Source organism: Choristoneura fumiferana, chromosome Z, assembly GCF_025370935.1.
Source record: "Choristoneura fumiferana chromosome Z, NRCan_CFum_1, whole genome shotgun sequence".
Classification (NCBI taxonomy): Eukaryota; Metazoa; Arthropoda; class Insecta; order Lepidoptera; family Tortricidae; genus Choristoneura; species Choristoneura fumiferana.
The window spans coordinates 44,454,349-44,472,056 of record NC_133472.1 but is presented as its reverse complement, the minus strand read 5'-3'; the positions used below and the strand labels follow the sequence as shown (position 1 = coordinate 44,472,056).

At 37.6% G+C, this 17,708-nt stretch overlaps 1 protein-coding gene across 1 annotated transcript in view; it reads right to left on the bottom strand.

Annotated features, from left to right (window-relative positions):
- The window catches only part of LOC141437899 (dipeptidase 1-like), a 292,943-nt gene that overhangs the window by 220,387 nt on the left and 54,848 nt on the right, over positions 1-17,708 (bottom strand). The gene's annotated exons all lie outside the window — the stretch shown is intronic.

Here is a 17,708-nt window from a genome sequence, read left to right as displayed (position 1 = left end):
AATTTACCACGAGCTTTGCGGTGAAGGAAAACATCGTGAGGAAACCTGCACAAACCTGCGAAGCAATTCAATGGTGCGTGTGATGTTCCCAATCTGCACTGGGCCCGCGTGGGAACTATAGCCCAAGCCCTCTTGTTCTGAGAGGAGGCCTGTGCCCTGCAGTGGGACGTATATAGGCTGGGATGATGATGATGATGAAAGAGCCTAAAGTCGTCTACTTGCACAATGAACGTTTTAATTTTGAAGTTGCCGTCATTTGGCACAAATTATAGCAACATCCCGGTTTCAATTCAAGAGTAACATCTAATGTTAGATGCGAGCGAAGCGAGTCTTTCATAGTTTTAAAGTGCCATTTATTATTATTTTACCTCGAGTCGTTTGATACAGAATGTTAAGGCGTAATATTATTTATACCGTACAAGCGAAACAGCTTAGAGCAGCGGAAACACTCATATTAAAATACTGCTGACGTCTTAAGTGTAGATTCGATAATAAACTTATATCGCTAGTATTAGATTTAATGTTTGTAGTAAACCGAGTTAATATTCCTGCACGAAAATGTATGAGATTGTATTAAGTACACTCGTAACAAAAGTACTGATTTGAGTGGAAACCAAAAATTATAAAATTTACTCGATAAAAAAATCAAGATGCAGTTGTTATTTCTCCGTGTTATAAATATAAAAAATGTCTGTCGCACAGACGTAAATGTTATGTATATGGCTATAGCAGAGAAGCGAGTTTGATTAGCTATTTAGTTGCTTCTAATTTGTAAGTACCAATTTTAATATTTTTTTTAATGTGGTGTGTTATTGGCACAGTTGTTTTAAATGTAATGACAATGATATACCATTATGGATTTTTTGGGAATTCCCACGGGGAGTTAAGTGGAAGAAGAGAAAATTCAACCACAGACAGACACACATAGCGGTCAAACTTATAAAACCCCTCTTTTTTGCGTCGGCGGTTAAAAAAAAATAGAAAATAAGACGGTTTAATTAAACTAAACTCGCTGTTCCAGTGTTCTGTGTGCCACGTTCCTAAAATATCTCATTGTAATCCTTTAACATTGTCTTACGCAATGCAATTTCAGTTTTATTCCGTCGAGAAACAGCTCAAAATCAAACGAAGGCGGAATCAGAAATTATCCTTTAAGACGGAAACTGTATTCCTTGTTAAAATTACAATAAATCAGAGACAAAATATTACGCAGAATTTTAAACTGAGATATTAATAAACATTAATAATATTCAATATCTTTAAAATTATTAAATTTCTGTTAGTAAACAATTTATTTTACACCTACAGTTATGTTTGTACGACACACATGTAATTCTGCACTTACAGAAAAAGTCGGAGCTGCAAGCCCGGGGTTCGAACCCCACGACACTCTGATTGAGAGGCCATAGCTCAAACCATAAGGCCACCACGGCGAAAACTGTATAAAATATAGATTTCTAAAATGTAAGTTTCCTTGAGTCGTCATAGTTGAACAGCTTTTCTTGTAAAACCTTTTTCTTGGAAAAATATATTTTTCTTAAAAAAAGGTAATTTTCTCGGGTAGGGACAGTCTTGTCAAGACGCTACGCGATTCATAAAATGTCCCATTGCCAAGGGAGACAGGCCTGCGCAATCTATTTGCCAAACTTATATCTAAATACATATCGTACAGGCCGCAAGGTATAATCGGCGAATCAAGTATTGTACCATTTTCTGGCGTCAGTTTCTATATAATAAACTAGCTACCACTGCAATTTTCAAAATAACCCTCCTTTGGGCAGTCGGGTAAAAAGCTCTCAAAGGCACCTCACCCACATTTTTCAGCTCCTTTTCCCAAAAACTATACCCACGTGAGTCCGGGGCACGTTGACGTAAAGTGAATTGTACTTATCCCATGATGTTTTGATTGGATCGATATTTTTAAATTCGTAATATCTTTTGAATGGAATGTCCGATTTGAATAATTCAAAAAGTAATGTAGAGGTATTGAGACAGTCTTGAATTGAATTTTATTAAGATATTCTTTAATATCGTAAAATAATTTAAGGTCTTACATCAACAGTTTCCGCAGCGAATGCGATAAAAGATATTTTATGGTAACTTTTTTTACACTTTCAGCTACATTCTTGAAGTTTTAGTATGGAACCCTATTTTTTCTGGTAATAAATATAGCCTTTACCACTTTGAAATAATTAACCATTATAATAGTGAAAGAATTTTTAAAATCGGTTCAGTAGTTTTTGAGTTTATTCGTAAAAAACATCCGAAAATCTAAATCTTTTCTCTTTATAATATTAGTATAGATATATTCATAGTATGACATAATAATGAACTGATATTATAATAGTAATAATTTGCAATGATGATAATTAAATGCTTCGAGACGGGTCCATCTTATTCTAGAACCGGGCCGCGGGGAAAAGGTTACTTTTATAAAACACTGGAATAAATTTGACTCCGCGCGGAATGAGGGCTATCGTTTTTTGTCTCACTAGATGGCGCACTGTTGCGTGAGGTTTTTAAGTATGGCTTTCAAAGTCTGTTATGACGGGCGTGAAAACAAAGTTTAGATTAAAATCATATTCAATACACTTAAAACCGTACCATAAAAATATCGAGCATGTCACAGTGTTCCATAGTCCCCGTTTTGTTCGGAAAAAAGGGAGGACAAAGGTTTCCGAAAGACAAAACTGTCTCAAAACACAGACATTCATTGCCCCGGAACGCATATTTGCCATACTTAATTTCAGATATTGCAAAATATTCACAATATTATTCTAATTATAAATAAACCCGCGTAGCTCACCCAAAAACTATGAGATTTGACATTTCGGAGACCTCACGCTACACTAGCGCCTCTAGCGGCGAATTCATACGCGATAGCCCTCATTCGCGGATGTTCAGCGCAGACATGTCTTCTCTACCTACTTGCAGAGCAAGCCAACGTTCCTAAACACATTTATGGCAAGTAATGTATTATTTTATGGCGTTATTGTTCGATCGTTGCGTCCCGCTCTGATTTCGTCAAAGCGTTATTGTGGATGTGTTTCGTAAAGAAATGTTTACAGCCTTAGAATAACATGGATTTGTACAGCCGAGACCTTGAACTATCTTTGCTCACCCGCGACCTTATGATAGCTAAGTTTATGCAAGATATGCGTGTTCATGCAGTTCTTCTACCTCCACACTGTAAGAACACACAAATCACACAAACCCATCTATCACCACCACCACACTACACTGACGCATTTCGAACTCAACCAGAGCTACCAGATGTTAGAATCATGAACACTCATATTTTGCATAAACTTAGCTATCATAAGGTCGTGGGTGAGCAAAGAAACTCTTTTAGTTCATTGATATGGACCTCCGCAAAGTAACGCCTGATTCAATAAATTATTATAATACCTTGTCACAGTATGCCTTCTTTCAATTTTATACATAAGTTCAAACATGAAGTGACAGCAACAAGGTACTACAGTGTAAAGATATATTTTTGACCTAGAGGTACTGGTAAGACGGGATTTAATCTTTAAAACCGATTGAGTATTTAGTTCTATTCTAATATATCATTTGCCGGTGGTAGGACCTTGTGCAAGGTCCGCCCGGATTGCTACCATCATCTTGCTCGCTAATCCTGCCGTGAAGCAGCAGTGCTTGCACTGTGTTTCGGCGTGGAGAGTAAGACAGCCGGTGAAATTACTGGCACTTGAGGTATCCCATCTTAGGCTTCGAGGTTGGCAACGCATCTGCAATACCCCTGGTGTTGCAGAGGTGTTTATGGGCGGTGGTGATCTCTTACCATCAGGAGACCCACATGCTCGTTTGCCATCCAGTCGATTAAATATATATATATATTATGCGTCAAATGTAAATTACTAGCTGGTGTCCGCAACTCCGTCCGCGCAGAATTCGTTTACCGCTATCCCGCTGGTACTATGCAACTTTCCGAGATAAAAACTATTCCATGTCCTTCCTCGGGACTCAAACTACCTGTACACCGAATTTCATCTCAATCGGTTCAGCAGTTTAGACGTGAACAGGTAACAAACAAACAAGCAGACTTACAAACTCACGCCTTTATAATATTAGCGGGATTATATGAATTTACGGTCTTATGTTACATAGAGTTTATTCATTGAGAGATGCGCACACACACACACACATATCAAAATTGCACACTAGCATACGTAGTCGAATGGAGCTCCTGAATGATACAAACGAACTGTAACGTAATTCTGATTAACAAGCGCGGTACTAGTGATGGGCTGATGGGGGACACAAAACATCGATAAATGCGGTCAAAGTCAATGTCGAAATGTGTTGCCCGCGACTCAGCGTAGTATTCGTTTATAGCTTTCCCGCGGGAATTATGCAATTTTCCGGTATAAACATTATCCTAGATCCTTCCCACGACTCAAAAAATCTGTCCTATACCGAATTTTAACTAATGGTTTAAACGTGAAGAAGCAACAAAAAGACTTACAAACTATTCATCATCATCAGCCCGAAGACGTCCACTGCTGGACAAAGGCCTCCCCCTTAGAACGCCACAATGAACGACAACTCGCCACTTGCATCCACCGGTTTCCCGCTACTCTCACGATGTCGTCAGTCCACCTGGTGGGAGGCCTGCCAACGCTTCGTACAAACTTTTGCATTTATAATATTTGCGGCATAGCTGTATTCTCAAAGGGCTGGCAGCATTGACATATGTACCTTACAGCACTAGACTGGCTCATCATCCCAGCCTACATACGTCCCACTGCTGGGCACAGGCCTCCTCTCAGAATGAGAGGGCTTGGGCCGTAGTTAACACGCGGCACCAGCGCGGATTGGGAGCTTCACACACTTGCAGGGTCCCTGTCTCACTGTGACTTCATCCAGCGTATTTCGTAAAAAAAATATAAAAAAAATAAACAGGTCACTCATCCAAATTAAAAATCGATGAAAACAGTATCTTAAAATATCCTATTCTTTCCAAAAATAAAATAAAAACTATAAGTTATTTTTTGCATCCCAATTACCACCTACAGCCAAGAGGGGTAATCTTTGGGGGTAATCAAACTTATGCACACCCGTTTTGATGTAAGAAACATGCAGGCTGGGATTCGATTTGCAGCATTCCAACATGGCGGATGTAGACGATATCTAATTTTGGTATTTCTGCTTCTTTGGCTAGTTGAAGTATAATTTTGATAGTGTTTTATGCGGCGATTAACCTTAACAGTGAACAGTGATCACAATATTCTATATTGCTCTCGTGTCTGACATTTTTTAATGCGCAAGTTGTCTCCGCGTGGTTTCTGGAATTTTGCTATCAAGTTGCAAAAACTACAATCACCGTACAACGTGAAAAGAAGAATATATTTATCTTTAATTTAACTGACATTGGCCTAAGCCTTATGACCGCCATTAAGGGGAATAAATAAATAAACATGTAGGCTATACATAGATATCGATGGCCGGCAGTACATCCGTAACTCAACTTTTTAGATGACCATAGACGGCGGTGATTGTCTTTCATCAGGTGCCCCACCTGCGCGTTTGCTCCCTTTAAAAAATAGTCTATCGATAACATATTATTCCCATCTCTTTCACTGAGGGTCCGCACAATACGCTAATCGCTCTTTGTTCCCCACGTGAACGGAACCATCGTTAGAACAAAAAAACCAAATTATCAGGTTTCCGATACGGAAAAAGTTTCCAGAACCGTCGATCAATGACCCATGTCCCGTTTCAGCGCGAACAGAATTGGACTTATTCGCGATAGATATAAAGTTCACATTCAAATGCTTTGGAATTTCAATTGGAACCTTGTCGTCGTGACTTCGCTAGTTTGAGCTCTAGAATGGTTAAGTGCGAGTCGGACTTACTAAAGAGAAGGATTCTGTGATTAACAAGTTTTTGAACAGAGTAGAAGGTACGTAGGGTGAACGGTCTTTGTATTTTTATTACCCGACTGGCCGAAGGGAGGGTTATGCTTTTCGAGCGTATGTATGTATGTCTATATGTATAGTCCTGTCTGCAGCTAAACGTCTGGACGGATTTCAAAATGTGATGTATAATTATCTTACTAAGATTATAAATGTGAAAGTTTGTGAAGATGTTTGGATTCGGTATACAGATAGCTTTGAGTCCCGGGGACGGACATAGGATAGATTTATCCCGGAAAATTGCATAGTTCCCGCGGGATAGCGATAAACTAATACTACGCGGACGGAGTCACGGGCAACTGCTAGTTTTGTCATAACTGTCAGAGTGACATATGGTATATGATATTTCAATAAGGCGTTTGGAAAAAGAAAGACGAATATATTTCGTAGTAGCCGTTACCCGCGACTCCGTCTGCGTAGAATTCTATATTCGTAGAAACTATTCTGTCCTTCTCCGGGACTCAAACTATCCGTATAGCAAATTTGCTCTAAATGGGCTCAAGGATGTGATGAAGTAACTAACTGTGTAGTAGTGGGATTATTATTTATTACAATAGAGGTACCTATCAAATTAAAACTTATAATAAGCTTATTCGAAATAAGTAGAAGTATATAATACAATATTTTTATGCTACCTTTTTCACTGAAATATCAAAAAATAATGATATAAAAATTGAATTAAAATAAACAAAAAACAGTATGTATGTATGTAAACTCTTTATTGCACAAAAGAAAATTAACAAAATACAACTGACAAACTTTAAGATACTTGTACAAAGGCGGACTTATCCCTTTAAGGGATCTCTACCAGTCAACCTTTGAGTGGGTGAGAGGAGAGGAGCAATACGTTAGGGTCCGACAAAGAGTGAGTTTAAGAGTTAAAATAGTGGAAGCTACTATACAGTGCTTTAACCAATATAATACATAAACTACAATATAAATAAATAAACAAAAACAACACAACAGTAAGTACTGTCGTAAAAAAGAAATAAGAAAACATGTCTATTGGTCTTGAACTCATCAACATCCCATCATCCCAGCCTATACAACGTGCTGGGTACAGACCTCTTCACAGAATGATTTCGTGAAGCTTGGGCTGCAGTTCCCACGCGCGCTAGAACTCTGTCAAATTAAAGTTCTACTGCACCAGATAAATGTAAACGCAACCTTATAATATGAAACCGATACGACACAACACGACAAATAAAATAATGTGAATGTGGCTTAAAGAAACCCCAGTCCATCCACAAATAGTATCAAAGTCTTTTGATGCACGATTTTATTCGCTTCCTAGGTACGTGATATAACGGGTCCTATGCGGCCTAGATTGAAACAGTGCAGTCACTCAGAAAAAAACGCTTGGTAAAAAAGCAATAGAAATCGTAATACAGCCACGCATTGCTACGCGCTACGCTCGTTCCCAGTACCAGCGTTTTGCCGCTTTATAACGAAAACAGCCGACGAACAGAGAACACAACTGTTGTATCCTTGGCACTGAATGTGATAATAGGATATTTTTTTGGTTTATTGAACGCCCATAAAGTGATTTTATTACATAACAATATGTAATTTATCGATAACTTAAACTATCTAAATAGTATTCTACATGGAACAAAATTTGTTGTCTTAAATAATTTAACTTGGTACGACACTGGAAAAAACGAATAACGTAGGAAACATCAATATTTAAATTCGGATTTTGTCGCGCGCACCTTGATTTTAATCAATCATCAATATTTGTTAAAAAATAAGAAATATCTCTCTTTTTAGAGAAATTAACCAACTTAGAACAGTTAAAAAACCACTGAAATTGTTTTTTCAAAGATGACTAAACCGACTTTAAGAAAAGATAGCTAAGAACATCGCAAGGAAATAAGTAGGTATGCTTTCATTAAAAGAAATACTAGACATGATTTGGCCTTGAAATTATTATCGTTCATTATTAGCGTTTTTTTTTAATAGTGCCTCGTCTGACTGCTCTGTGTAAGCATTGCATTTGAGAAATCCGAAGGAGATATATTGAACTTTCCGGTTCAGCTAATATCGCTGAAACCTATTTCAGTATCTCATAACTATATTTGTTGCAATATTTGTAGAGTTTCAAGTACACTACTGATACGACGTTACTTTACACATGTTGAAAACTAAACTAAGTAACATTTCGCAGGATGACAAGCTAAAGTCACAAAAAATTCTATCACTGCTCTTCAAAAAGTCCTATCTAGTCAGTAATTTCACACTAAGATACGAGCTTTGTTGTAAGTAGGTATTTAGTACTTAGGTAGTGACTTTTTTCGCTCGACGAATTACTCGAAGCATTTTTCAAAAATCCTGGTATAAAAAAAGTTTAAGAGTAAAAGGTTGCCTAGATCGCTCTTAAGCGATAAGTCCGCCTATTGCTTACCTTGTAATCTTTATCTCTGTGTACGGTCACGATCAAATCAAATTAATCGGGACCCATTTCGTGAAAAAGTCCTTTTGACACCTCTTCAGAAAAGTAACTTTTCCTCCCTGACGAGAGGGAGCAAAGTGCAACTTTTCTGCTCAAGGCTTTTCAGGGGTGTTTTATTGCAAAAGCCATTTTTGAAGTTAATAATAAATAAATAATTAAATAAATAATTATCATGGGACACTTGACACCAATTGACCTAGTCCCAAACTAAGCAAAGCTTGTACTATGGATACTAGGCAACGGATAAACATACTTATATAGATAAATAATTACTTAAATACATATTAAACACCCAAGACCCGAGAACAAACATTCGTATTACTCATACAAATATCTGCCCCGGCCGGGAATCGAACCCGGGACCTCAAGCTTCGTAGTCAGGTTCTCTAACCACTTGGCCATCCGGTCGTCTAATAATTGTAAAGCCACGACATTTTCTATGCTGGTTGTTCTTTAATAATATTAAGATCTTTTTATTTCAAGTTTCTTAATGCTCGGTGTGAAAAGTTGTATGAGCCACTCGGGAGCAAAATTATTTTCATCCCGGGCGTTAACACTTGAATCCCTCATTACGCTCAAGATTCTACTGTAGAATCACTCGCAACGCAAATTCATGTGCGGAATTACATTTGAAATTTACCACGAGCTTTGCGGTGAAGGAAAACACCGTGAGGAAACCTGCACAAACTGCGAAGCAATTCAATGGTGCGTGTGAATTTCCCAATCCGCACTGGGCCCGCGTGGGAACTATAGCCCAAGCCATCTTGTTCTGAGAGGAGGCCTGTGCCCAGCAGTGGGACGTATATAGGCTGGGATGATGAATAATAAATTGTAAGCATATTTGGCAGCTTGTAAGATCGTGGGTTTAAACCCGGGCTTACATCTCTGAGTCCGCAAAGTAACGCCTGATTCAATAAATTATCTCCGAGTTTTTCTGAATTGCAAATTGCATTCGACATTATAAATACTGGTGATGCAAAATTATTGAATGATGCGGCCCTTTGAAAAAATACATTGTTGCCGGCAGCCAGGCTTCTTTAAGGGAGGTTAAAATAATGTATTTCTGTAACTAAACCATGACATTAACTTAATTATTAAACTAAAATTGAGATAATTTCTAATAAAATTATAATTAAGTGTTATAATTATAATTAAATAAGTGTAAATGACAGCCGACAGATACTTCGATTAGTCCTTCTCAATTTACTTTGCCGTACATTGCTGGCAATTATAATAATAATATTTTCTATAATATTTTTATTTTATACGTACTTTTCTGTATTTTTCTTTTTATAACTATTATAAAACCTAATCCTAAGAATGAAAAAAATAAAGAACATAATAATAATAATAGAATGTGACGTCTCTCGATGAGAGCGGAACATAGATGTCGCTAGTGCTGCTGCTTAAGAAGCGTTGTAGATAAAAAGCAACCTGAGATATGTATGCATAGGGAAAATTCGTGTCTAGATTCCTGTCCAGCGGTGGTGTAGGGGTTATAGCACGCAGCACGAATTGCTGAGGACCTGGGTTCAATTCCCAGCGCTGGTCTCTTTTTCTGTGCATCCATGTCTCAGTTTGTATTTTCGATATGGTTTCACGGGATACCCGTAAAAGTAACAAATTTGGAGTCGAAATAAAAAATACAAAAGGACTTCAAAAAATCAATCATAATTATAATTTAGTTAGAAAGTTAACAAAGTCTGAATTTTAGTTAACTAATTAAATTAATGGCATGGTTAAGTTACAGAAATACGTTACTTTAACCTCCCTTTAGTAAAGCCTCGCTGCCGGTAACATACTGTATATTTTAAGTTTCTTGTTGGATTATTCTCAACAAAGGTTTTTCCGAATCGATGGAAGAATTTTTGAAATTCATTCGTGTTTTAGAATGTAGTGTTGTGCCATGAAAGAGACCCATGTCCAGCAGTGGACTGCTGTAATCTGATGATGATGATGAAGTGTTTTAATGTAAACTGAAGATAGACATTTTGACTTTGACTTCGAATAATTCCAAGTCGTAGCTGAAATACCATTTTGGTAGTCAGCGTCAATCAACTTGAGAAGGGTAGAATATTAATTACTGCCTTTGTACCATCGTTTCACCGTACCTGACGTTTTACTACAATATGATTTAATACCGGGAATCATCTTACTCTTAGTAATATTGTAAACGTAAATGTTTGTTTGTTTGGCCGCTTCGAAAATATTTTTAATGGTAATTTTATTTTGTAGCGTAATAGCACGTGTACAAAAAATGTGCAGTGCGTTTAAGTATTTATTTTTTGCTTAACTCGTGTGTTTTTAAGAGAAACTCTATTTTAAATATTTTTTCCACGCTTTATTTTGAATAGTTAAGTGCTATTAAACATACTAAAAGCGTAAAGTACTACTTCAAAAGCCGCCATTCATGTCTGGCAACACCACAACGCTGGCCACTCGCAAATACTAAGCGGGAAATTGAAATGCGAACCATATTTATGACTACAATTCCAACCAAACGGCGTTCCAATTTCAACTTACTCTCGTAGCATTAAAAAACTGGAATTTCGTCTATGGATTTCAATATTGGAAGTGTTTCTAAATTTGGAACACAGCTATAAGAGCAAATTCAATACTGGCCAGTTACATTCAGCCAATCAAGTGGCTTTATATCCAAAAACAAATGAAGGTGGTTTTTAGTGGCGTTTCTGATATTCGTTATTTGAAACTCAAATTGGTTTCTTATAGCTTGGTGGATGAAGTGGGTTTAAAATGGGTGGTAGGTAAGAGTGTGCCAATTGTTAGGACCACCTTATTTTAAACCCACACAAACACTTTTGAACACCTTTACCCGCGGCTTTGCACGCCTAAATCATTATACGCTGTGTTAATTCAATATAATAATATAATAATAGTATAAACAATCCGATTTCATTAAAAATTCTTTCTTTAAGCACCCACTCTCGATCGAATCAATAACACTTCCATCTATGTGTATTTTAACTAGACGTCTAATCACTTTTTCACCATATTTCACTTGATTTCAATACTCATTTTTCATTGAAATTTATAAAAAATCTTCGTAAAAATCGGACGTTCTTTCTTGAATAAATCACGTGTATAGTCTGTAGTAGTGTAGATATGGAGGAAAACACATTTTAAGAATAGATTAATGCTCGATCGAAAACTGCTTTTATAATTGAAAATTAAATAGGGGCCCCTTTTAGATTTAATTTAGTTGATATTAAGTTTTTAAGTTAGGTATTTAATTTATAGTTAAGTTTTACTTATGGTTATATTTTCTTAATAATATGTTTTCTTAGTCTCTTTTAATAATTAAATATGCTATTTTAGAAGAGAAAATTAAAGTAAATTTTTAAATTCGTCGATTTATTCAAGTATTAAATACGGCGATATTAAAAAAGCCGTGGTGGCCGAATGGTTCAAACTATTGCCTCTCAAGCAGAGGACCGTGGTTCAAACCCCGGCTCGCACACCTGTGTTTTTCGAAATTCAAGTGCGGATTTACATTTGAAATTTACAATTTTAAAACATTGTGAGGAAACCTGCACAAACCTGCGAAGCAATTCAATGGTGTGTGTGAAGTTCCCAATCCGCATTGGGCCCGCGTGGGAACTTGCGCCCAAGCCCTCTCATTCAGAGAGGAGGCCTGTGCCCAGCAGTGGAACGTATAGGCTGGGGATGATCAAATAACGCGATTCGTGTGGTGAATAAACTAACCGATTTATTGAATCGATTAATTGTTTTGCAATAGGCTCTAGGTTTTGCCATCACTAAATACCTAGTCTATGGTCGTGTGGTATAGAAATTCCGGGATTAATGTAACATTCGTTAGAATACTTATTCTAAATAAACGCTCAAGTTGATCAGGTCATTTAGTAGAATAATCTTTGCAATTGGTAGTATTTTGGATCTGTTTTGTGTTACTTTAGCCTTGTAAGTCCTGACTGTTTTTATCATAGGTCCATAGTTCTAAAAACCAAGCCGAGAACTCTAAGTTTGTGATTTTGGAAATTACTCACGTTCATTTAAAGTTCATAAATCATTGCAAAATTTGTACTCCACCTAGTTTGGCAGTTATTCTTACAATTGATTTGTACTTTGTGTAGTACATGAGGACTTACGAGGTTACAGTAGCTATGTCCAAACAGTGCAGTCGTTTCCAAGCATAATTATAACGCTCCCGCCTCCGCTCCCATTTATCACTCAAAATTTATGATCCAAGTTAATTATAAAATTGTATTATTTAAATATTTTCATCCGAATACATAAATGAATCGCTATTTCCCTTGGTCATGTTATAACAATACAATATAATGACTCGTATTGTACAAATATAATATATCCAATATCTGATACAAGAAGCGTGCATAAATATCTGATACGACTCTATTTCTAGGGTCGGGAGGACGTGTCAGATATCTTTGCACGCTCCGCTGTGGCAGATATTAATGCTGGTGACTGTACACCACAATATGTATAGTCATCATCATCATCCCAGCCTATATACGTCCCACTGCTGGGCACAGGCCTCCTCTCAGAACAAGAGGGCTTGGGCCATAGTTCCCACGCGGGCCCAGTGCGGATTGGGAACTTCACACGCACCATTGAATTGCTTCGCAGGTTGTGCAGGTTTCCTCACGATGTTTTCCTTCACCGCATAGATCGTGGTAAATTTCAAATGTACGAGAACTTAGAGGTACGAGCCGGGGTTTGAACGCACGACCCTCTGCTTGAGAGGCGATAGGTCAAACCACTGGGCCACCACGGCTTATTATGTATAGTAATGCTTTATATAACACAGGCACAGAGAGTTAATTAAATGGTAAGCAACAGGCGGCTTTATTGCTTCAGAGCGATCTCTTCCATACCTTTTTACAGAAAGAAGTAAGAACTACTCGTAGATAACTTGAGAACGTTATCGATTTTATGTATTTTTTTTTAGTTTTCTTTTACTTTGTAGAAGGTTCTTACGGACAAAAAAATTAGGAAATTTGCACGGAAAATTAAATAAACCGACCAAGTGCGCGTCGGATTCGCGCACGTAGGGTTCCGTGCTATCTATACAAAATTAATTCATTAGACATAGCAAAGAAACACGTTTGTTTTATGGGAGCCTCTCTTAAATATTTTTTTAATTACATTATTTATTCTAAAAGTGAATATACGACTAAATATTCTATGAATATCTCAAGCGTCTACCTGGTTGCCGTTATTAATATCGAGCAAAAAACGGGAAAAATCACGTTTGTTAAATATTTATTTTATTCTGTTTTTAGTATTTGTTGTTATAGCGGTCACAGTAATACATAATCTGTGAAAATTTCAACTGTCTAACTATCACGGTTCACGAGATACAGCCTGGTGACAGACGGACAGACGGACAGACAGCGAAGTCAAAGTAATTAGGATTTTCGTCTTTACCCTTTGGGTACGGAACCCTAAAAGATAAGAAAACTTAACGCCTGCATTTACAGCGACTGGGATTAGAGACATGTAATTTGGAGCATTTTTTTTTCATCCATACACAAAAAGTTGGAAAACCCCGATTTTGTTAAGTACTTCAAAATTCTATGTCTCAAAAATGGCTGAACTGATTTTGATTAAACATGTCTAAGAACCATCGCTAGGAAACCTGCTTTCAAATAAATAAAAAAACGGCATTCAAATCGGTCCACCCGTTTAAGAGCTACGGTGCCACAGACAGACACACATAGCAGTCAAACTTATAGCACCCCTTTTTTGCGTCCGGGTTTAAAAAATACTGCTCTCTGGCACTAACAACCCCTATAAGCCGCAAATGGACAAACAGACAGACGGACGGACATAGACACGGCGAAACTGCACTATAAAACGGGACCATATTTTTTGTCATGAAAACGAAATAAACGAGCATGCGGTTCATCTTACGGTAAATTATCACCGACCCATGAGTACAGGAGAGTCATTTGATGTGGTTAGGATTAGGGAAACTATGAAAAATAATACCAATGTAATAATACACTTGCAAACTTCCGTTTTTAAAGGAAAAAATCTACTTATTTGCAAAGGATTAAAGCTAGGTACAGTTAGGTCTTTATCCGTTGAATGGTGCATCTAGGGTTGTCAGACGGAAAAATGAAATGTCCTGATAAAAATTCTGATATGCCCTAAGAGAGTTATCATATTATCCGATCCGATATCGGTATCGGACGCCGATGCCGATATACCTAGTGCCATCTATGAAGATGCGTGATTTTGTCAAAATTAGACATTAATGACATTCAAAATCAAAGTCAAAATATCTTTATTCAATTTAGGCTATAACAAGCACTTATGAATGTCAAAAAAAATCTACCACCGGTTCGGAAAAACCTCTGTTGAGAAGAATCCGACAAGAAACTCAACGAGGTATATATTTTTTTAAACAGATTTACAATATTATTAAATGATATGTATACATCACAAAAAAAAGCCGTGGTGGCCTAGTGGTTTGAAAAAAGCCGTGGTGGCCTAGTGGTTTGACCTGTCGCCTCTCAAGCAGAGGGTCGTGGGTTCAAACCCCGGCTCGCACCTCTGAGTTTTTCGAAATTCATGTGCGGAATTACATTTGAAATTCACCACGAGCTTTGCGGTGAAGGAAAACATCGTGAGGAAACCTGCACAAACCTGCGAAGCGATTCAATGGTGCGTGCGAAGTTTCCAATCCGCACTGGGCCCGCGTGGGAACTATGGCCCAAGCCCTCTTGTTCTGAGAGGAGGCCTGTGCCCAGCAGTGGGACGTATATAGGCTGGGATGATGATGATACATCACAAGTATTTAACACAACTTTATTTTTAACACAATTGTAATAATAACCACCACCACCACCACTTGAAGCCGTGGTGGCCTAGTGGTTAGACCTATCGCCTCTCAAGCAGAGGACCGTGGGTTCAAACCCCGGCTCGCACCTCTGACTTTTTCGAAATTCATGTGCGGAAGTGGGACGTATATAGGCTGGGATGAGTGATGATGATGAGTGAATAAGAACCACGGCACGCGTCATCGTGAATGACTCTACCTATATAAGGGCAAGTAAATATGTATGAAATATGTACCTGTATGAAATATGTACCTGTCTTTCAGATTATCCGATCTGATATCGGATCGTATTCCGTACATTTTACTGGCCCCGGAATGCCCCGGATAATCTGGAAACGCTCTAAAAGTTCTGACATTTCTCGTATAGATTTGGCACATCTTTGGCGTACATTATAACTAGTTTTCAACAAAAATTTAATCATATCTTTAGTTGTAATGTACTATTCTAAATTGTTCTGAAATAAATATTATTCGTTTTGTTGTTAAAATTATCATTTAATACATTAAGGGGCTGTTTCACCATCCATTGATTAGCGTTAACCGACGGTCAAATGTGATGCCGTCTCCGTCTATTCGAACAAAGCAAATAGAGACGGCATCACACCTAACCGCCAGTTAACACTAATCAATGGATGGTGAAACAGCCCCTAAAGCTATGTAAAGTTTATAATAAAAATGTATCATGAAAACATAGATAATTTAATATTAATATTTTTATTTCACGAGATCATTTCTAGAAAACTTGCCAGTTCCGCTTTCCACTTGACACTTGCCCAGTCCGGCCGCAATCCTGGCAAAAAGTCAGAAACTCTGACATGACAAGACGACCGGATGGCCAAGTAGTTAGAGAACCTGACTACGAAGCTTGAGGTCCCGGGTTCGATTCCCGGCCGGGGCAGATATTTGTATTAATAATACGAATGTTTGTTCTCTGGTCTTGGGTGTTTAATATGTATTTAAGTATTTATTTATCTATATAAGTATGTTTATCCCTTGCCTAGTATCCATAGTACAAGCTTTGCTTAGTTTGGGACTAGGTCAATTGGTGTCAAGTGTCCCATGATATTTATTTATGTCAGGACAAATTCCGACGTATGGCAACCCTAGGGGCATCCCAACTCGTTTGCTGCATTCCGCAAGCAAAACAAACAGAGCGCCGAGCAAAATTCTTTTGCCAAAGCTTGTTTAAGCTTTAACGTTATTTGCAGTTGCGATTGGTAAAGGATTAAAGTAACGGCGCCTATTACCGTGCTACTTAAGGGGCTACCCGAGGTTTTCATCGATTTTTGACAAGTTTTGAATCGTATCTCCTACTTTTGCACTACAGATAGAATTATAAGTCTAACGGCTATCGGTTCTCCAATCTTTCATCTTCATTTTTGTCTTCCGGATTTTGAACAAAATGAATACATAATTTTTTATGATTTTTTTATACATTGTCTGAATAAACACTTTTTCGTATCTCTATTGACGTGAAAAATCTAACATATACGAAATCTACATATTTGGGTTCGTCTTTGACGTCTCTAAAAGCTGGTCGAGGGTTTTCATTTGAAACTAATAAACACAAAAGTTATGGCCAGAAAACTGGTTTTTTGGCCTAAAACTTTTCCATTTTGATGTCAAATCGATACCTCCTACGTATACTGGTACAAGTGACAAATTCCTGATTTTTAGTTTTTTGCAATTTTGTGATTAATATTTCCTTATTTACCTACCACAAAAAATTTGCACGGATATTCCTATTAGTTTTGGAAATAAAGTGACGTATATTAATGCATCTAACACCGTTTTGCTAATCGGTACAACGTATACTGAGGCAACCGACATGCACCACTATACGCGGCACCGATATTGTCGCGCGGGGCCGGGGAAGTCCAGTGTAACTGGCAGTTGCCTCAGTGTACGCGCTAGCCGTCGCTGCGTGCGGACCGTTAAAACTGTTCTACGAACACATAATTTGATAGTATAAATAAAAAAAACATGTTTTGGTCTGACAATTGCGGAGGGCAAGACCACAATAGCCGTATTTCTCATAGACAGTCATGGAAACTAAATCCAATGTGAAACCTTTTCGTGATCTATTTCGCTATGATTTCTTTGGCAAATGTATGGGATGTCAACATAACATTGGTAGTACAACGGTTCCACCCAGTACCAGTACGTGATTCAGTTTCCTCGGCTATACCTACATGTACGCGTGCTAGAAATATAACATTGCAGTATTACATTGCATTCTGGTAGTTGAGCATCCCCAAAAAGAAGGCGAAGGCATGCATGCTTTAATTAAAATGAGAACAGTAAATTTCAATATACCTACAGGTTGATAAAAAAAATCCTGTACTATACTGTAACCCATATTAGGGCTACTGATTACTAATACGATATAAGTGGGAAGACATCGAAATTAGAAAGTCTTCTTGCGACTCCACTTCCATGCAAAACTTTTTTTTTTTCGAATCACAGTATTTTTCTA